General features: G+C 42.7%; 1 pseudogene; it reads right to left on the bottom strand.

The window, feature by feature from the left end:
* Nucleotides 1–2694: 2694 nt before the first annotated feature.
* On the bottom strand, nucleotides 2695–8385 carry LOC119360962 (annotated as a pseudogene).
* Nucleotides 8386–8671: the final 286 nt, after the last annotated feature.

Raw genomic sequence — 8671 nt, 5'->3', positions numbered from 1 at the left:
TGTGGCAGTTTGAGCGCTCTTGGTTCATTTTTTTGGCGTTGGATCAATGCCGCGTAGGCTGTGTGTACTTGGAAAAGTTTTGTGTTCCCACGTTCAAAAATGTTTATTCTTATATTTTGTTTGGGGGGCACATGCGCGCCTCGATTCATGGTTTTCGAGGATGTTTTGCTTTTGATTCATAATCATACGAGTCTATGCAGAAAAACAGTTAGTGTGATTTCCTGGAGAACTTTTCTGGCTTTGCCATTTTTTCTTGCTTAGCAGAGGCAGAGCGGAGTTTAGATAGTCATGAGGTATGTCGAGGAATGATGGTGATTACACAAATAGATAATTCATGTGTTACGAAATGAAAGAGGATGATAGTAAAACAATCAACAGTAACTAGTACCTTGCTCTAAGAGGCTGAGATGAGTAGGGTGCAGCATCCTACTATTGATGATCTTACCTTCCCTAGAAGGTATTCCCGCAAAGAGAAATCTTTAATTGAACTTATCATCATGTCTGTCTTCTACTTCTCCTCCTCCGCTTATTGATATTACAATCGTATCTTATGCATTCTCTCCTAACGACTCGGCTTCGGCTCAAGGCCCTAGAGGGAGAGTATCATTATTGAGTTGACTAACTCCAACCTCGGTATAAAATTCTTTGTCAGCGGGTTCGCTTTTCTAGAATCGAAATTTGTATGATAGATCTACGGTGGAGCCGTTTACCAATGTGGAAGTAGTAAGTTTTGACTGACCCAATGCAACACCCTTGCTACTACTATTATCCCTCTTTTTCATGTATCGGCTCGGGGTATCAAAAAGCAAAAGTTCTATCTCCCCTGTCCATAGATTTAAGGATAGCGAGGCATACCAACACCATGCCAACAAGAGGAACCATCCGGACTTAAAACAGCCGACCTACCCCCTGCCGCTTCTTCCTCTAAGTCAAGTTGATAAATTTCTGTACGAGTTTTCAAGTGCAATATCTAGTCTAAGTGGTTGAGTTCAGTGATTGTATCGAACAAAAGCCCCCTCCCGGGGCAGGTACGCGATTGTCTCTCTTCCAAAGTGTGATCATCTTCTCTAGTCTCCCGTTTCCACCTATTTTAAATGGTCAGCCTGTGCGGCATCAATTGAATTTGAATTCTAAAATAAATTAGACTTCGGTGAAGGAACCTATTCTTTGGTATCTGCTTCGGCCATCTCATCTGGTTTCGCCCTTCTTTGTGAGCAGCTCCTAACTCGCTCGATGGGGTATGATCGCTATTGTTGATAGGTCGATCAGAAAAGAATAAGTTCCAGGACTGAACAGAAAGAAAGTACTCTAACACTTTCTTCGCCATTCTTTTCTATGAGGAGCTCTATTTTGCTAATACAAATGTAATGCTACCTCCCTACGACGATTCATAACTAGAAGAACTCATTGGCACAACCGAACCTTATTAAAGGCCTCGGCCGTCTGATCGACTGAAAGATCTTATCTTGGAGTCTTAGTATGGGGTCGTCGGCCCTTTCTCCTCCTGAGTAGGTGCAAACCCTGGTTCTGTAAATGATTATAATTGCCGTGGAGCTAGATAAGCAAACCTTCTTCTGTTTGAGTATGATGGATGTTACACCCACTGCCAGATACAAGCAAAAGCTTTCCAGCTAAGCTAGGAGTCAGAATGAACTCATGAAGCTATCCTTCTTCTTGGATCTCAAGATTCAAATGGAATTTTATCACCCGGATTTTCGCTTTCATTTCCACTTTATACTTGAGTTAAGCAAGGCACCAGCATGGGAGAGAAGATAGCCCCTTGGGATTGCTTACTAGCCGGCCTGCTTGATTTATTTATGAGGTATCCAGATGGCACTGCACCGGCGAGGGAAAGGGAAGCTGCTGAGAGGTAAGGGAAAAGTCCATTTAATGAATAGGTTCACTACAGACTGTACTATCTCTAGACCCCCTCTCTATACCCCCTCATAATATATGGATCCCTCGGATAATATTGATCCTCCAACAGCTGACATATCTTATCTAAACTCCCGGAAACCTGGGCATGGCTTTTTCAAACCTAGTTGATTTCGCAAGAAGCAACTTGAAAAGCACAAAGACTACATCTAAACAAACCTTACGTCTTCGTTCGGCTCATTCTTGCTTATCTCACCCTATTTCCTTACTTTAGCTTAGAAGTAGGCATATGGGAAGTTACACAAAGATGACTTATCGGTTGGCCTAAGCTTACTCGATTCCATTCTTTCCAATATCATATGCGCCTAGTGAAATGCATCTATCTCCTCTCATCCCCTTCTTTCTTTTTATCCATTTTATATACCTAGTCGAAGACTACTTCAGATTATAGGGCGGGCTTTTCTACCTTTGATGCGAGTAAGATGCCCCGCTCCCTCCACATATCATTCAAATTATAGAGTCTCTTGACCTCATTAATCAATTGAAGTTTCAAAAAACTACCATGAAATCTCCGACGAAAAGTGATGTTGTGATTACTTCTAGATCCAATGAAAACTTTTGAGATAATACAAAAAGTGGTCATCATTTCTTCCTCTTGGTAAGTTGGCTGGTTTCTTCCCATTCTTTCTTATTTCCACTAATCTAATGGATTCATTCTCCCACCGAGAAGTTATGATACTAGCAATAGTCCTATTCTTCTCCTCTCGATCCTACCTTGGGTTATGTTTGACAGGGATGGTCAGTGAACTTCTATTGGTTTCAAAGGAGGATAGGGATCCATTGGGGAAGGCTCGATAGGTTATTCGATATCAAAGGTTAACCTTCGACTCACCGCAACCACTATTTTTACTCCTTTTATGCAATTATGAACGGAACTTTCTCGATTCCAATGCAACTTATCCTTTTTGAGTTGACGTAACAAACTACGCGAGCCTCCCGATGAAGCCAACAGAAATCCTATCCGAATACTAAAAATAAAAGGCAATTTCATTATCGTGGTATACCAGCCGCCAGTTCTGGAACTTCCAGTTCCAATCGGAGCATATAGATCCGTAAATGGATTTGTATGTATAGCCACTTCAGTCGTGCTCCTCGTTTCTCAAATGGGAAAAAAGTATCTTCCTTCTGGGAACATGCTAAACCAGAAATTCTTATGTTCGTGATTCTTCATCCACCGATGCAGAAAATCTTCCAGTTTTCCATTCTCATATGAGGCAGGAAAGTTTATGGGCAACAGGTCGGCACGAAGTGATTCATCATGTTCAAACATGAACCTTTCGCTCGTTGGGGACGGTTTATAAATCATCAAATTCCCACAAATGGAATGAGAAGTGGGTCCATGTAAATGATCGAGACCTCGCAAACAACAACATTCCTTCCCCATATGGAGTCCGGGACCCAAGGGAAATCGTTGAGTGAACTGTATCTTATTCGTATTAGTTGACCTAAGTCGCACCATTATTGCAGGGGTGGGGCTCGGCCTCCGAACTGTACGTGGGACGAGTTTCTGCCTCATACAGCTCGGGCCGAAGACCGGGGAAGTTGAGGAGAGATGGGGAGACCCAACTGCTGCCGGTCAGGACGGATAGGAAAGGGGGCGGGGATAAGCTTGTGAAGAAGCAAGCTTATTGCCCCACCCCCCAAAAACAAACTGACCCAGCAAGAAAACGTATGCGCTTTAGCAACAAAGCGCTCATCCCTTGCTTGCTGCTTCGCGTTCTTTCTATTCCATCCCAGTCCATTCTGGGATAGGCGGCTAATAGAATATAATATGTGCAGTAGTCGTCGTCTGACCAATCGGCTCGGACACCAGACCACTTGTGCCCGCCCATTCTGTCTCGCCCTAAATGGAATGGCTCTCTTAGTTGCGTTGTGCCCCGACCCGAGTCCCCACGTCCGCTTTTATCTGCCCGCAACCCGACCAACACAACATTAGGGCCGTCCCCCCCCCATTCTATGCTGACTCGGGCCGGGGCTCGCTTTTTGGGAAGCCCGTTCCCACCGCGCTCACGGCCTGGCTGGCCTGCCAGCAGTAGTGGGAATTCTCCCGTTCCCTGGTCAAAAAAGGGTTGGTTGGATGCGGTATACTCCACGAGGAGCGGTACAGACGTAGATGATATCATCACGACCTCTCTTTGCATACTGTTAGGGATGCTTAACACCACTTCGACAACTGGCATTACCTGCGCTTTCGTGTCTCTCAGTGTGGTCAGCACTGGGTGTTTCCGAGCAGCGAGGCTTACACCCATTCGCATTAATTCATCCGAAGTTCCTTACCCTTATGCACGAATTTTGGAATAAGCCATCTTCCTATCAAGGTTAAGGAGTCAAGCGAGCATCTCAGCGGCGGGATTGAATACCCGAATTGAATCGGAGTTCACGCCGCCCGCCCTAAACAAATAGAATAGGAGGCATGGGCCACAGGTCGCACATAAGCCATCGGGTCGCACGACAGAAGAATACCCAACATAAAGATGCACACTCCTCCATGTGAAATAGAAAGATTCATCTTCACTTTTTTGTAGTAGTCGTGACCAACAGCCATCAGCAGTCGGCTTGTTGGTAAGGCGAGAGCTTCAAGCCCGCTTTTTGGTGGCACCCCCCCCCCCAAACAATCACCACTCGATAAGGGGGGGAGCTACAGGCCCAAAACCTTCGACCCTTCTTTCTATATGGGGGTGCCCGGGGCACCTCATCTTGTCATTTTGTTGCTCATTCCCCTTAGGCCGAAGTGTTTGGACTTTACTTCGGAGGGCCCGCTCACGCTTCGCTGACCTATCGCGTGGTAAAGAGAAGAGAGTACGAAAGAATTGTGAACAGAGCAGACCGCAGAAAGATTCTAAATATGACAAGTCCCCCATGGATTCGATAATAAGGAAATGAAGAACGGGAACGAAACGAAATAAAGCATTTCTAGCGGATGAGCTTCTCTCCATTTTGTCTGGTAATAGAATAGGGCGGCTTGCTTTGACCAACACTCCACTTTTTGCTCTGTCCATGGAGCATAGCGTATGAATTTCCTTAAATGTAGATAGACCAAAAAAGGGAATAAAGGGATAGGAATAGGAATTACAGTACCATTGGAAGAAAAGGCGCCAGTGGGAACATCTCTACTGACGAACCATTTCAATAATACGGGTGCTGCCGTGCCACGGGGCACGACCATGGAAGTAATGAAAAAGAAGAAGTTCTGTAGTTGGACTATCTGCTCTATCCGTTCGATTTGAGCTTCTCCAAAGAAGATGAGACGCTAAAAATGAAAGTGTTCGCAACGCATACCAAAAAAGGGTACCTATGTTGCCGACCATTAATGACTAGTTCGAAGACCAGGAGCAGGGGCATGTGCCAAGAAAGATTTGTTACTTTCCCTATGGTTTTCGAACATTTTCAATAAAACCTTCTCGTAGAAGTATTTTCACAAAGTTTTCGGTAATATTAGTAGATGCTATTTGAACCCTTCCTTTTATTAAGATTCGAATATTATTCTTATTATTATATAATTATTCTTTTTTTCATGTATATGCGTCAGACACAATCTACTAATTGATCTATATTCTGATACCCTACTATATCATAGTCTCTACTACTAGTATTTTTAATACCTCAGGAGCTCATGAGACTCTTTTAGTGAAATTCATAAGTCTCAATTCCCGAGCGATCGCACCAAAAACTCGAGTTCCTTTTGGATTTTCTTCTTGATCAATGACAACCGTCATCATATCGTATTATCATACCGTTGTCACCTTTGAGTTCTTTACATGTACGTACAATTACAGCTTGTCTTACTTCTGTCTGATCTTTCTAGAGGCATTTCGGGCACTGCTTCTTTGATTACAACAACAATGATGTCATCAATATGAGCATATTAGTGATTACCAGCTCCTAAGATTCGAATACATATCAATTCGATAGCCCCACTCCGTTGTTATCCGCTACATTCAAAAGGGTCTGAGTGAGATGGATCTTGGAAGTCTGGTTTTTGATTGGATAGTGATCTCAGGCACGAGTGGTTGATCTTTGCGGACCGTGAATGGCCATGGAAAGGAGAATTTATGTCAATATGTTCGATCCAGAAGATTGGACGATGAAAGATAGATCCTTTGTGGTTTGAATAATAGGATGTGGTCTCGATATTAGGCTATGGGCTGATTGCTTTCTGTATGAGCCTCTTGTGATTGGGCTCTCGTGGGCGGATTACCCGATGTGTACCCATCTTCCAACAAAGAGGAGAAGACATAACCAGAAGACTTGCGAGAAATAAGTTAATTTATCAAGTTGAGGCATTTCGATTTGGATTTCAAATAAGAAAGACAGAAAAAGACTCCTGCACCCTCGAGAGCATTCTCTTTCACTTGCATTTCTTCCTGAAGTTGGCTCGAAGACCTGTCCAACCTTGATTTTCCCAGTTATTACTCGAGCACGCTGAGGCAACTCTGAACTAAGCTCAAGGGAGGGGTAGTAGGTATGCTTCAAACCCTCCGACACCTTGAAGAACGATGGCACTAGATCGGGAAAGATGAATGACCAATGAGGACAGGGCAGTGGGGCAAGTTGGTAATAGAGAATCCTCCCTTCTTCTTTGCTTTCTTGCCTGAAAAAATCCAAAACTAACCATTGGAACCTCATGGGCTACCGAGTTAGGAGATTCATTTGCTTTATTACTTTTACTTTTATTTACTAAGTTATTCTAAAAGATAAGAGCTAACCGACCATCCTGATTGAATGTTTGAGTACTCAGAGTCTCTCGTAAGTATGGAAAGAAAGTCTCTTCTTTCCACAACTCCTAAATTTCCCATCAGCCTATCCAACCTAATTCCCGACAGAGTCAGTAGACCTTACTTTAGTGTAGGTAGTGTCAGATAATTAGGAAGTCTTGATAGTCTTTCGTATAATCTCTTCTTCAATCCTAGGAGCAAAAAAGGAATGTCCTTTAGGGACCTTTGGATAAAAAGATTTCCGACCTCTTACTTTCGTAGTTATGAATTGTTGAATAGAATCAATTATGAAATTCATAAGTATATATCCCTCATCCCTATTGGTATCGGTTTCGGCCACTACCTAGAATCCTGCCAGAGCCCTATTTTTAAGAAGAAATTGACAATATTTTTTAGAACTAGAACTATGGTAAAATCCAGTATCAACAGGCCTAGTTCTTTTCCTTTGCTTATGCAGGGCAAGAACTTATCGAGTTCAATCAGTACAATAAGAAATCCCTAAGTATTTTTTTGGTCAGGCGACACCCAGATTTGAACTGGGGATAAAGGATTTGCCGTCCCCTGCCTTACCGCTTGGCCATGCCGCCAAATCCGAACCAAAATCGAGCAAAATCTTATTCATCCACATTATTTTACTAATTTGTATTCGTAGGAGGGGATTATTAAACCCTTTTTGATTTTTTAGATCATTGAATCCCTTGTACTTATCCCTTTCCAATCCCTTTTAATAAATTCATTCCTGTTTTTTATTGGACCCAGTTTTATTCTCTTTGATTGATTGTATCTCAAAACACACATTGCTTAAATACCTTCTCTTTCTATTGAAAAGAGAAAGGATTTCCAGTCACAGACTGCCAAATTAGGAAAAATTGGAACCATTAACTATATTATTTGTTATTTTGATAAATTTTATTTGTTAGTAGTGAACGGTCCTAAAATGGGTATTGTATCCCAAATAGTGTTTCCTTAATGGCATAACAAAATCAAATTGATTTACGGCTAATCAGTATCAATTAAAAAAGAGAATTATGATATTGATATAGTGTGACCTGACCCCTGTTGCTCCAACTGAAATTCTTTCTAGGGTTCTTAAAGATATTCTCCATTTTTTCCCTTTCCCTACAATAAAGTATAGTCTGAAGGCTAGCACGCACCATTCCTCGATTATGATAATCTAAGGCCAAAAAGAAAGAAGGCTCACAACATAATAATACATAGCCTTTTTCCTCGATCGTCAAGGTCGTGGATTTGGATCAATTTCAGTTTTATGGGCTTCATACATTGTTAAGAAAAGTACTCGGCATTGGAAAGCATCACGTTCTGGCCACACACAAAAGAAGACGGTGGAAGGTATGGAATTTCTTGCCTGAAGGTCAGAAAGAAAGTAATCGTCAGTGCTCTCGGTTCCAGCAATGAGTCTTTTCTCTGAGGATTAAGGAAAACAAACTAATCTTGTCTGTCTATGTTCACCTTGACATGAAAGACTCTTTTCCTAACCTGACTGTTCTACGTGGCTAGTTCACTTCACTTTTCAAGTGATCCTGGATTGGAGTTCACTTGTCTATGAGTGTTCGAACAGCTTCAGATCCTTCCAAGGCGCAAGGGTTGTCTCTCCATTCACTTTGAGCTGGGTTTCTTGTGATCTTTTTAGTAGTTTTTCCATCCAATTCTATGGTAAATTAAGTCTTACACAACTGTCCCCAAGGATGTCCATTCCAATCGGAAGGGACTCCATCTCGCATTCGATCTCCCTCCTTTCCCTGAAAGAGCCAAGGTCTCTCTGGACTTCTCTTTTGCCTCTCTACCAGATTCAGAAAAAGGGAGGTAGAGGGCCTCTCGACGGGAGTGATTCCCCGAAAAGAGATCGCTCCCAGCATCCTCAAGTTCGTAATCAAACTCACATTCATCTACCTTTCATGGATTGGCGCGGGCAAGCGCCGATGTCTGCAGCAGGAGATGGAAGCTTGGGTTGAGGAGGCTGTCAACGAGTCATCAAAGGCAATAGATTGGTTATATTCGGA

This window comes from Triticum dicoccoides, chromosome 2B (assembly GCF_002162155.2).
Source record: "Triticum dicoccoides isolate Atlit2015 ecotype Zavitan chromosome 2B, WEW_v2.0, whole genome shotgun sequence".
In the NCBI taxonomy this organism is placed as follows: Eukaryota; Viridiplantae; Streptophyta; class Magnoliopsida; order Poales; family Poaceae; genus Triticum; species Triticum dicoccoides.
Note: the sequence above shows the minus strand (reverse complement) of the source record. Positions and strands in the feature narration are given on the sequence as shown.